At 39.7% G+C, this 13,634-nt stretch overlaps 1 long non-coding RNA gene and 1 pseudogene across 1 annotated transcript in view; both read left to right on the top strand.

Moving 5' to 3' along the window:
• The window catches only part of LOC136326152 (uncharacterized), a 60,591-nt gene extending 59,514 nt beyond the window's left edge, over positions 1 to 1,077 (top strand). Inside the window, exons 3-4 of the long non-coding RNA XR_010729399.1 lie at positions 427 to 609; positions 1,003 to 1,077. This is a non-coding gene — a long non-coding RNA (uncharacterized lncRNA). The remainder of the gene's footprint in view (positions 1 to 426; positions 610 to 1,002) is intronic.
• A 10,130-nt stretch (positions 1,078 to 11,207) lies between these two features.
• LOC136323335 (selenide, water dikinase 1-like) lies at positions 11,208 to 12,727 on the top strand (annotated as a pseudogene).
• The last annotated feature ends 907 nt before the right edge of the window (positions 12,728 to 13,634 follow it).

Here is a 13,634-nt window from a genome sequence, read left to right as displayed (position 1 = left end):
CTATCTGTTTTTTTCATATTTTTGCATTTTTTATTGTGGTAAAATAATCTAAGTTAAAGATTGTGATTGCCTAACCTAAATTTTAGTGTTTTACATATATAATTCAGTGGCATTAATTATATTCACAGTACAACTACTAACATTATCAATTTCCAAAATGTTTTATTACCTATGATATTATAATTTATGAGAAATATAAATATATATTATATATAATTAAATATATTAAATATATTATAATAATATTAAATATATACATATATATGATGTGAGCCATGGTTCCTGGCTCACACCTCCTAAAACCCTTGGAATGTCCCAAGCCATTAGAGTAATGGAAGCATCTTTTGTTTCACTGTTTGGTCTCTTGTCCTCAGTGTAACCATACAGAAACTCTATTTCTTTTCTTTTCTTTTTTTTTCTTAATAGTGAGAGGAGTGGGAGATAGTGAGACAGACTCCTGCATGCATCACGACTGGGATCCACCTGGCAACTCCTGTCTGGGGCCAACGCTCGAGTACCAGGTTATTTTTAGCTCTGGAGGCTAAAGCACTCAGACCAACCAAGATATCTTTAGCGCCGGGGCCATGCTCAAACCACTGGCTGCGGGAGGTGAGGAAGGAGAGAAGGCAGAGAGGGAGGAAGAGAGAAGCAAATGGTTGCTTCTCCTGTGTGTCCTGACTGGAAATCGAATCTGGGATGTCCATATGCCGGGCCAATGCTCTAACCATTGAGCACCGTCCAGGCCACTTAATTTCTTTAATGTAATCTTTTCCCCTTTTTTCCTTTTGATTCAAATTGGCATTGTCCAATCTGATAGCACCATGACTTACCTGCCTCTCTCTTTCTTTAAATGTTTACTCCCTTAATCATTAAGCCCTCAGACTTCAGATTCTGACCCCCATCAAACAATTCTCAGAATAAAGCCTCATATCTGTTGATCACAGAGACCGTTTTGTTTAAACTAAAGATAACACATAGACCTCACTTGTGTTTCAACTCTAGACTCAGAAAAGTGGAATGACCCCACCAACCACATCCTTGCAAAGCCAGACAGAATAACAACATGGCTGATATCAGGACCAGATGCAATGGTATTCTGCAGAACCCCTACCTTGGTTTGACCAATTAGTAGAGCTCACAATCCTAACTCCCTTAGTCACCATAATATATGATTCCTCCCCATATAACCCATCCTCTAGAAGCCATTGGGAGTCGCATCTTAGAGCATTTGCTCACCTGTATCTCTGAGAGTGGTGTAATTTCTTTAAATAAGCATTTACTTTTCTTTGCTGAAAACTCCTGTTCACCTTTAATTGGGCTTTGTTCGGTGCATTTAGTCCGTGACAATTTTGACACCTAGCATGGGGTCTTTTTGTAGGTGGATTCAGTGACCCCTGGCCTGAGGCTTGCCACCAGGCTTCCACCTACCAGCTGCCCAGATGTATTGTCTTGGAAGCAGAAGCTGGATAGTTGTCTAAGACTGGGTGCTTTTTGTTTGCAGCATAAGAAACAAAGGATTTTAGAAAAAGTCTGGATTTGGGATCTGTTCTAATTTTGAAAATCAAAGGCATTTCCTGGTAAGATTTCCCAAGTAAGAACTCTAAGAAAATAACCCTTTCCCAAATTTGGGGAAACTCAGTGAAAACTGCTGAGAATCTTAATATGTTTGAAGATAGTTTTGCTAGTCTTTCTCTCTACTGAACTTGGGGAAATTTGGTGGGAACTGAAAGGAAGACAAGCCCTTAATAACTTGGCTTGTTTGCTCGATCTCATGACTAGGGGAAATTCAAGGAGAAATCTTGTTTGAAGTTTGATTAAAACTATAATTGTGATTTGTTGAGTCTGTGTCTCCTGTTGTGAGAAGGGGATCAATTTTGACTGTGTTTCAGCAAATGTTGGAAGCGTGGGCAGTGGAAGCTAGACCCGGTCTAACTCTAGATCAGGGGTCCCCAAACTTTTTACACAGGGGGCCAGTTCACTGTCCCTCAGACCGTTGGAGGGCCGGGCTATAAAAAAAACTATGAACAAATCCCTATGCACACTGCACATATCTTATTTTAAAGTAAAAAAACAAAATGAGAATAAATATATACAATATTTAAAATAAATAACAAGTAAATTTAAATCAACAAACTGACCAGTATTTCAATGGGAACTATGCTCCTCTCACTGACCACCAATGAAAGAGGTGCCCCTTCCGGAAGTGCAGCAGGGGCCGGATAAGTGGCCTCAGGGGGCCGCATGCGGCCTGCGGGCCGTAGTTTGGGGACCGCTGCTCTAGATAGTTGTATGCCTTATCTCAACTGTATGCATTGTGTTTGCCTCCTCTGAGGGGGTAATGCTCAGGGTCCAAAATATTTGGGGTTTGGTGAGAAGTTTGTCCCATCCAACCCCTCCTACGGTCTTGTCTGTATGTCTGACTTGTCACTGGACAAACTTTAGAAGGATATAAGGGTTGCTGAATTGTTAAATCTTAGAACTACTTATCTTCTATTTGTTCCTTTTCATCAAAACTGTCTACTCCTAGGACTTAATTAAAATATTTTGAGCTAAAAATAAGTGATTACTTTGATTGACAACAATATTAGTAACATGGGGTCCATCCCTGTACCCCAATGTAGCCCTCTTGGCTATGGCTTACAGAACTGGGGAACATACAGCTATAAATCCATGAACAGGAAAAGAATGATTTTTGTGTGCATTGTAGCCTGGTCACTGTATGTTTTAGATTCAAAAGAACACTGGCCAGAGGACAGATCTCTAAATAACACTATCACCTACAGCTTGGACTATTTTGTAAAAAAGAAAAGAAATGGGATATGATCCCGTGTGTTGAGGTCATTCATGTTACTATATCAGAACAGACCTCTTCAAAGAAAATGTAAAATTCTGGTACAAAAGATGGAGTAATTGACTAAACCTATTCAGTCAGAAACCCCCTCAGATGAAGGGGATGATGATTCTATGATGCAACTAAATTCAGCAAGGGCTCCTGTTCCTGTGGTGCTTACCCCTCCACCCCATACAGAAATAACAAAGCTGCCGTGCAGGCCGCGCCCCCTTAAGGAGGGGTCCCAAGACTATTGATAAAGGAATGGCCTCTCCTTCTCATACTCATAGGGATACTCAATTATGTCAAGGGACTGCTCCAACATAGACAGGGCAATATCCTTTAAGACAGATGCCAGTAGGGGGTCAGGATGCAAATGGCCAGCCAGCAGGAATGATGGGGATATATACTTCCTTTTCCTCCTCAGTCCTCATTAACTGGAGAAGTGCGGTACCAGTATATTGGAAGGACACTTTAAAGATACAAAGCCCCTTTGCTTCTATCTTTATCTCCTTTAACCTGGCTTAGATAGACATTCAACAAATGCTGAATATTTACTGCTGAAGAACAGTGAACCATTTTAGAAAAAGCTAGAGAAGAGGCTAATCACCTGCACAATGATCCTCAAAACCCAATTGGAGCTGAAGTTTCTGTGGCCATTCCTACAGCAAATCCCTGATGAAATGTTAATGACAGGGATTTACCAAAATGTGAATATTATAAAGAACATATCCTTGCTGGGTTAAGGGAGGGAGTACCTAAACAAAAGAATTTAAGTAAAGTTCAAGTTCTCAAAGAAGCCAGGAAAACCTACCAGAATTTTTGGAACAAATTTGCAGGACCTTACCGTTAATACACTGACTTAGCAAATGAATACATGGTTTTTACTATGTTGAGGTAATGTCCTTGAGTTTCTAATTTTAAACTGTTATTAATGAAAACTTAAAGTGTGTCCAATGCTTTTAATGCATTAATTGAGATGATTATGTGGTTTCCCCCCCTTCATTTTGTTAAATGTTCTATTACATTGATTAGTTTATATATGTTGAACCATACTTGCATTTCAGAAATTTTTCCAGTTGGTCATGTTGTATAATCATTTAATATGCTGTTGAAGTTGGTTTGTAATATGGTTTTGGAGAATTTTTTTTATCAATATTCACAAGAGATACAAGGTTTTATTAATGAGTGGTACTAGTGAAAGACTGAACGATGAGAAGAAGAAAGAAATGATGATTTTCCTTCCCCTTGGTTTCTGATAATGCCTCTAGCAGTGGCAGCAATGGTGAAAAATGAGTACAGCTCCAGGGTTCCTGGTCTAGCAATGTATCAATAGTTCTAGCAGTCACTCCAGAAATCTTATCAGTGTGGCTTTAATGGTGACATCTGCAATGACAGATGACCTTAGGCTCCCAGATTCTTATGGTGTTGGTGAAAATATGGACTCTTGACATCCTGCAATGTGGCAGCATTGGTTTCAAAGGCAAATCCCCCTAGGAGTGGCAACAACTCCCTGGAATTACTAATTGCTTAGCAGCTTCATCTTCTCCATTTATTCTTTAAATCCTTCCATCAGTAGGCAATTTGCTGAATTTGCAATATTTTAAATGGTTTCAGTTTTTCTGATAAGATGATTAGACACTGACTGAAACATTGATCAAGTTTCTATTTTTAGCTTGCTAATATTCTTTTTAATTAGTCATGGGTGTTAAATTTTATGAAATATATTTTGTGGAATCTGTCAAGATGATTATGTTTTTTTCTCCCCTTTAATGTGCTTAAATGATAAAATGCAATAGAAGACCTTTTTTTTTTTGAGGGAGAGACAAGAAGTAAAAGAGATGGGGGGAGGAGAGAGATGAGAAACATCAACTCATAGTTGATTCACTTTAGTTGTTCACTGATTGCTTCTCATATGTGCCTTGACCAGAGGGCTCAAGCTGAGCCTGTGACTCTTTGCTCAAACCAAAGACGTTGGGCTCAAGCCAGTTACCTTGGGATCACATCAATGATTCTGCAATCAAGCCAGAAACCCTGTGCTCAAGCTGATAATCCCACTGAAGCCAGTGCAAGCCCATGCTTAAGCTGATGAGCCTGTGCTCTAGCTGGAAACCTTGGGGTTTTGAACCAGGGCCCTCAGCATCCCAGGCCAATGTTCAATCCACTACACCACCACCAGTCAGGCACAATAGAAGACACTGTGTGTGTGTGAGTGTGTGTGTGTGTGTGTGTGTGTGTGTGAGACAGAGACAGAGAGAGGGATAGATAGGAACAAACAGACAGAAAGGGAGATTGATGAGAAGCATCAATTCTTTGTTGTGGCTCTTTAGTTGTTCATTGATTGCTTTCTCATTTGTGCTTTGACTAGGGGGTTACAGCACAGAGAGTGACCCCTTGCTCAAGCCAGTGACCTTGGGCTCAAGCCAGTGACTTTGGGCTCAAGCTAGCAGCCTTGGGCTTCAAGACAGTGATCTTTGGACTCAAGCCAGTGACCATGGAGTCATGTCTTTGATCCCATGTTTAAGCCAATGACCTGGTGCTCAAGCTGGTGGGCCTGTGTTCAAGCCAGATGAACCTGTGCTCAAGCCAGTGACCTCAGGGTTTTGAACCTGGATCCTCTGCGCCCAGTCTGACACTCTGTCCACTGCACCGCTGCCTGGGCAGGCTATAGGACTTCTCTTTTTTAAAAAATATATTTTAATAATTTTTTAATTGTTTTTTTTTTTTTATAGAGACAAAGAGTCAGAGAGAGGAATAGACAGGGACAGACAGACAGGAACGGAGAGATGAGAAGCATCAATCATTAGTTTTTCATTGCGTGTTGCAACACCTTAGCTGTTCATTGATTGCTTTCTCATATGTGCCTTGACCAAGGGCCTTCAGCAGACCAAGTAATCCCTTGCTCGAGCCAGCGACCTTGGGCTCAAGCCAGTGAGCTTTTGCTCCAACCAGATGAGCCTGCATTCAAGTTGGAGACCTTGGGGTCTCGAACCTGGGTCTTCCGCATCCCAGTCCGACGTTCTATCCACTGTGCTACCGCCTGGTCAGGCAGGACTTCTTAAAGATAAATAATTCTTGCGTTCTGGGGATAAACCATACTTGATTGGATTTTTAATTTTAATGCATTGCTAAAATTCAAATTAAGAATTTTAACACATTTAAAAATGAGATTGTTCTATGAGAAAGTTAAAAAAATTTTTTTTATAAAGGTCAAGATAGGGAACATTTTAAAATTTGTAGGTCATACAGTTTCCATTACAACTATTCAATTTTGCTGCTGTAGTGTGAAAACAATGATAGTCCATACATAAACAAATGAGTATTGAATGTTTTAATTAAATTTTATTTATGAACATTAAAATTTGAATTTCATATAATTTTCACACATCACCAATATCATTCTTTTTTTGAGTGTTTTAAAATATTTTAAAATTGTCATAACTATTCTTAGCCCATGGGCCATATAAAAACACTTGGCAGGTAGGATTTGTTCACAGGTTGTAGTTGGCTGATCCCTGATCTTTATTTTTCTTTTTGGAGAATCATCCATATCTAATTTGCAATCAGAATTATATTGATAGTGGTCAATGAATTTTGAAGTTTCCCACCATTTTCTATGCTTTTAAACAGTTAAAATTATACAGGCATGATATTTTCACCAAATATGATAGAACTAGTTCATAATACCAGTAAGACTTGGGATATTTTTTGAAAATTATATCACTGGATATCTTTTTCATTTTTTCTCTGATCAAAGAAATGTTTCTAGTTACAAATTTTCAACTTATGAGCTATTATAGATATAGTGGTATACATTAGAGCTGTCCATTGGTTCTTTCTGCCTCCAGATGGCATTATTATATTTGTGTTTTGGAAAGATCCACCTGGTTGTGGCGTAAGAGCATAGATTGGACTGGGAAAAGGTTGGCAACAGGAGGTAAAATGCTGTTGTGTAAGTGAGATGATGGTGGCTTAAATTACAGTAGCTATTGGTGAAAGAAGAAAAGTTGGATAGATTATAAAACCATTCAGGAGGCGTGCTAGGGTTTTTCAAGACTACTTTCAGTTTCAGTGATTTTCTGGGAGGACTAACAGGATTCAGCTTATTGTCCTACCCATGGCTGTGATTTTTTACAATGAATAGATACAAAGTAAATTCCACAAAAGGGATTGGTACATGGAGTGGTGTCCAGAAGAAATCAGGTATAAGCTTTCCAGAGTCTTCTCCCAGTGGAGCCACACAGGATGTGCTTAATTCCTCTAGCAATGTGTCCTGACAAGACATGTGAAATATGGCCTGACCTGTGGTGGCGCACTGGATAAAGCGTCAAACTAGAACACTGAGGTCTCTAGATCGAAATCCTGGGCTGGCCTGGTCAAGGCACATATAACAAGCAAGCAATGAACAACTAAAGCAGGGGTCTCAAACTCAACTCAGCATGTGGGCCGCAGAGCAAGATCACAGCTGTTCGACGGGCAGCACTAGGTCTACAAAAGGCAACTGTTACGCAACATTTTTCTCACTGCAGTTGAAAACAAAAAAAAATCAGTACAACAAGCACAATCGTACATGCAGTTTACTCAGTGTCACAAAACGACCAGAAACTGTAGTTCGCATCACAACTGCTGTTAACTAAGCTAATATCTAGCTAGGATGCTAGAGAAATGAAAAATACAAGTAGGCCCCTAGGCTTACTTAATTTTATCCAAAATATTTTGAACTTCGTGGATTAGTCTGCGGGCCGCACAAAATTGTTCGGCGGGCCGCAAGTTTGAGACCCCTGATAAAGTGAAGCAACTACGATTGAAATACTGTCTTTCAGGGAAACTTGCCTATGCTTAGGATTCCAGGGTTTTTATTATAGTCAGTAATGTAGGTACTTTTTATTTAGACAGCATGGATCAAAATTCTAGAATCCCAGAAGGAAAGTAGGTGTTCAGTACAAACTAAATTATTTGTAAAAATAGTTTAGGTTCAGTGAACTCTTATCAGGGAATGGTCTCACTTTCCCAAAATCCAAGTTCCCAGATACCAGCTAAGTGCCGGCCTTGTAAGCACACCTTTCAAATGATAGCAGTTTTAGTTAGATCTGTAGTGTTAACTCATTTCTGTGTTTTATAACTGTTAACTATATTTTCTGTACAGGAAATAGTCATTACTTTTTACTGCATTTTTATCTAAAGTTTGGAAACTTATTAAGATAATATACTTAGGAGTAAAAAACTTTGTTACTGAGACATGTGCCAAAGGGTTGTCACATTCCAGGTAAACCAGTTAAATAAAGGCTCCACAAACTGTTGCATCTTCATTAATTAATCAAAATATTAAACATTGAGGACTTCCTCTGTAACTTGTACAGGGTTAGGCACTCTGGATACAAAATGGTGAGCCAAACCAAACATGATCTGTGTCTTGATGGAAGTCACAGTTTAGAGGGGGAAGAAAGACATGATCAAATAGTCACAGGAGAAATATTTAAAGACAAAACTTGAAAACTGCTATGAATGAAGAGGTAATACAATGAAAACAAAATATGGAAAAGACACTGGAGCTGCTCAATAAGAGATGAATGGGCATTGATATGTGAAGTTGTGGGGGGAAAGGACGGGGAAGTAAAGCATTTCAGGCAGAGGGAGAGTAGATTAAATGAAATGTGCCAGAACCTCAGAGGGCATTGGAAAAAGCAGAGCCAAAAATTGTTTTTATCTGCTCAAGTAGTTCCTGTATCTGCTTACAGAATGTCTACACAGGGGCTCTAAAATTCTTTGAGGTACTGGTTCAATTTTAGTTTAATAATAAAAGTATGAAGATGTGTAGTTGGGGAGCTGGAAGCCCAAGCACATCTGCAGAGAATTGCTCAGAGTAAAAGCCCTGAGGCTTCTTTGATAAACAAGAAGTAAAGGAAGTGGTTTCAGAGCTAGATGCTTTCTTTGGCTATCTCACACACCAACATTTGCAAGTCACTTTTTCTTCAGAGTTTTACCAAACATCCTGAGGCCCTGTACCCTCAGATCTGAGGGAACAACAGCCTCATCCTCTTCATCAAAAAGCCAGGTCCTTTTATCTCTTTCCTCCAGGTGGCTCTGTGGATGACCCAGACTCTCCAATTCCCTAGACCCAGACTCTAAAAGTGGTTTCTAGGACTCCTTTCCTTTTCCTTATATCTGAATCCCAAACCAAGTTCAGTTCAACAAACATTTATTAAGCTCTACCAGGCATTACTTTCTGTGATAGGGTGCTGTGAGTGAGAAGATGAATAGGACAAGCTTTGGTCTGGAGGGGAATGGACCCAAAAGCATATGATTTAAGTGCCCCATTTTCCTAACTCTGGGATGATCAAGGCAAAAATCTCTGCCCTACTTCTTACCATATGCTTCTGCTGTGTCTGGCTTCTTGTTTCTGATATTGGTCTCCCTGTTTATAGCTTTTCCGTCTCCTAATCATCTCTCACATGTCAGACTTTCTTTTCCCCATTTTCTGCTTTATCACCCTCAATCCCTTGGTCTCTTGGTATCTACTTGGGAACTGTGTTTTCAGACTCCACAGAGCCCTTATCATGTTGTTGATAGAGCCTTTGCTGTTTCAGTTAGTTAGTTTATCTCTTAAATTTTATTTATTGATTTTTAGAGAGAGAGGAAAGGGATGGGAGAGAGAGAGAGAGAAAGAGAGAGAGAGAGAGAGAGAGAGAGAGAGGGAGAGAGAGGAACATCAGTCTGTTCCTGTATGTGCTCTGACCAGGGATCGAACCAGCAACCTCTGCACTTTGGGACAATGCTCTGCTAACCAAGCTATCTGGCCAGGGCACTTTATCTCTTCCTTTTTTTTTGGAAAAAAAAAAGTAAGGCACAAAAAGAATATTATATTACCAATTCTTTTGTGTGTGTTTATTTGTTGAAATGGAGCCGGTAGTCTCATTTCCCAAGTACTTACAAGGAAAATTTAGGGACAATAGTTTGTTAATGAAAATTTACAGATGCATGAAATAAATGATGACATGCAGAGAGGATAAGATACCTGTTACAAATATGGCACCTAGCTTTTCAAATTGATTTAGCTGCGCATTTCCTACTAGTGAGCATAATCTTCATGTTCATATTAATTAACTAATCCAATAGACTTTTTTTTGAAGGGTTCATTTAGACACTGTGGAAACAAAGAAGAGGAAGAAATGTTTCTGACCCTAAACAATTTATTGGCATGTTGGGGAGGCAGTTAAGAAAATACTAAGCTATATAATTACCAGAGACTGGAGATTTTCATCCAGTGTAGTGTGAGAACTTTAAAAATATGCATTGTTTGGCTACTTAGTCAGGTGCACTGACCTTTTTTCCTTTAGACTGTCAAATAAAAAAATGACAACAGCCTACACAACAATAACTGCCTGGTGTGAATGACTAAAAAATTATACCAAATATCTTTTTATGCTAGTCTGCAAAAAAATGTTTCTTGGTATGTTGCAGAAATTTAGCAATTAGCTTATGTGTGCCATGAGGTAAAAAAGGTTGAAAATTGCTGCCATAGACTATGATAATTGCTACTATTATGTACTTATGTACTAAATGCTGCAGGAGTGTAAATAGAGAGCTATATATTTACCTTTGAGTGGGAGGTTTTGGTAGGCTGCACAGAGAGGGGATACTTGGTCTGATCCTTGAAGTATAAAAGAGCCAGAGATGGAAGGGAGAGAAAGGCATACCAGGCAGCTTTTCTGTGACTTAGTTTTTTAATTTGTAAAATAGAGATGACTGCATTTACTTCAGGGGGTAGGTGAGTTTTAATATTTTTATGGGCTTTAAATGAGTTAATACAGATAAACATTCAATAAATGTTAGCTATTATGTTATGATGGACATTAATTAGCATAGGGGAAACAGATGAAAACAAGTTGGGGAGGTCAAGAAAGGAGCTTTGAGTTAAATATTGGACACATTAAATTTAAGGTGACTTCTGACATTCATGCAGAAATGACCTATAAATAGTTGGAAATATAGGTCATAAATAAAATGATTGAGATGTATGTGTATTAAAAAATTTTACCTGACATACAATGTATGTAATTATTTCACTACAATAATGCCTCATAAGAAATGTCTTTGTTGCTCTTGGGTGAAGCATACAGAGTTGCGTGGCCTCCGGGTTCTTGGCGGGGACCACAGAGGCCAGTGGAGTCCCTGCGCTTCTAGCGCTACTCTGTCGCTCCCACCCCCTCTGCGCTGCTGCCAGAAGCGATATTTTTATTCAGGCAATACTTAAGGGAACGCTTTTTTCAGGAGGTAGTGGAGGGCACAAAGCGAACTGGTGGATCTGTAGAGAAACCAGCAGACTAGGACGGTGAGGGGAAGAGCCAAAGCTGTGAGCTGACTGGCTCCAAGAACCATGTCTATGAGGGAGTCTGATGATTGGAAAGTTGTGAATTGGACCAAGAGCTTCTGGACAACCAGATGCACTATACTGAACTGAAGGGTACTGGTTGCAGAGTGCTCCAAGATATCTTGCAGAAGTTTCTGGAATCCTTACAAGAGGACCACTTCCTAGACGATGAGCAGTTTCTGGGAGCACTTAAACCAAATGTTGGCATTGGGATGGACACTCGTTGTCATTCCTTTGAGGCATGGTAGTCATTCCTTGGCACAAACCACGAATTGCATTTATCTTATAGTGGCTGACCCATATTTGATGAGCAGGATAGCATGTGCCAATGTCCTCAGTGTCCTCTACACAGTGGGAGCCACAGAATGTGACAATATGCTGATGCTCCTTGGAATCAGTAATAAATGACTGACAGATAAAGGGATAAAGTGATGCCCTTTGTTATGCAGGATTTTAAAGATGCAGCAGAGGAGGCCCAATGTCTACTAAACAGTATTAAACCTCTGGATTGTTTTGGGAAGAGTGGCTTCAATTGTCTGCCAGCCCAATGAATACACCACGCCAAATAACGCAGTGCCTGGGGACATGCTTTTGCTAACCAAGCCCATGGGGACCCAAGTAGCTGTGGCATTGCACCAGTGGCTGTATATTCCTGAAAAATGCAATAAAATTAAACTAGCGGTCATCCAAGAGGATATGGAGTTGGCATACCAGGAGGCGATGATGAATATGGCAAAGCTCAACGGAACAGCGGCAGGACTCACTCACACGCTCGAGGTCCACACTGCCACAGACATCATGGACTTTGGAATTATGGGCCATGTGCAGAACCTGGCCAAACAACAGGAAAACAAAGTGTTTTTTGTGATTTATATCCTCCCTGTTCTGGCTAAGATGGCTGCTATGAGCTAGGCCTGTGGAAACATGTTGGCCTCATGCATGAGACCCTCCATGAGACATCAGGAGGCCTTCTGATGTGTTCACTGCCTGAACAGGCAGCTTGGTTCTGTGCATAGATAAAGTCTGCCAAATATGGTTAAGTTCAGCAAGCATGGATTATTATTATTATTATTTTTACAGAGACAGAGAGAGAGAGAGTCAAAGAGAGGGATAGACAGGGACAGACAGGAATGGAGAGAGATGAGAAGCATCAATCATTAGTTTTTCATTGTGACACCTTAGTTGTTCATTGATTGCTTTCTCATATGTGCCTTGACCATGGGCCTTCAGCAGACCGAGTAACCTCTTGCTCGAGCGAGCTACCTTGGCTCCAAGCTGGTGAGCCTTGCTCAAACCAGATGAACTCGTGCTCAAGCTGGCGATCTTGGGGTCTTGGACCTGGGTCCTCCGTATCCCAGTCCAATGGTCTATCCACTGCGCCACTGCCTGGTCAGGCTAGCATGGATTATTGGGATCATGGAGAAGGTTAACCAGTTAGCCAGAGATAAACCTGCATCATTGAAGTCACTCCACAGGTGGCCACTCAAAATCACCAGGTAAATCTTACATTTGGTGCTACCTCTTAATCTAGACTAAAATAGCTATTTTGTTTTGTTTTCAAATAGATCTATTTCTTTTATTATCATTTCAATTAGACTAGAAAGAACAACAAAAATCTCATTGTGTCTACACATCTGGTGACCTGAGGTCAATTTATGAGTGGGTATAGTTAATAAAATAAAATTCATTGCCATCTTTTCCCTGTTACATTAATTGAAGATACTCCTAATCTTTTTTTTTTTTATAAATTTTCTTTAGACAGTTAGTTTTAATGGGGTGGTATTGATCAATTAGAGTACATAGATTCAGAGAAAACACCTCCAGATCATTTTGACATTTGATTATGTTGTATACCCATCACCCAAAGTCAAATTGTCTCCTATCACCTTCTATTTGGTTTTCTTTGTGTTTCTCCCCTTCCCCTCCCCCTCCCCCCTCCCTCTCTTTCCTTCCCCTACCCCTGGTAACCACCATACTCTGATGCTGGGAAAACTGGAGAGCCACATGCAAGAGAATGAAACTCGACTACAGTTTGTCTCCTTATACCAAAATTAATTCAAAATGTATCAAAGACCTAAATATAAGACCTGAAACAATAAATTACATAGAAGAAAACATAGGTACTAAACTCATAGACCTTGACCATAAAGAACATTTTATGAATTTGAGTCTAAAGGCAAGAGAAGTGAAGGCAATGATAAGTGAATGGGACTTCATCAGACTAAGAAGCTTTTGCACAGCAAAAGAAACTGACAACAAAACAAACAGCCAACTAAATGGGAGATGATATTTTAAAACAACAGCACACATAAGGGCCTAATATACAAAATATTCAAAGAACTCACAAAACTCAACAACAAATAAACAAACAATCCAATAAAAAAATGGGAAGAGGACATGAACAGACATTTCTCCTAGGAAGAAATACGAATG

The sequence above is a fragment of the Saccopteryx bilineata genome, chromosome 2 (genome assembly GCF_036850765.1).
Source record: "Saccopteryx bilineata isolate mSacBil1 chromosome 2, mSacBil1_pri_phased_curated, whole genome shotgun sequence".
NCBI classification, from domain to species: domain Eukaryota; kingdom Metazoa; phylum Chordata; class Mammalia; order Chiroptera; family Emballonuridae; genus Saccopteryx; species Saccopteryx bilineata.
The sequence above is the reverse complement of the archived record's forward strand: the minus strand, read 5'-3'. Positions and strand labels throughout refer to the sequence as shown.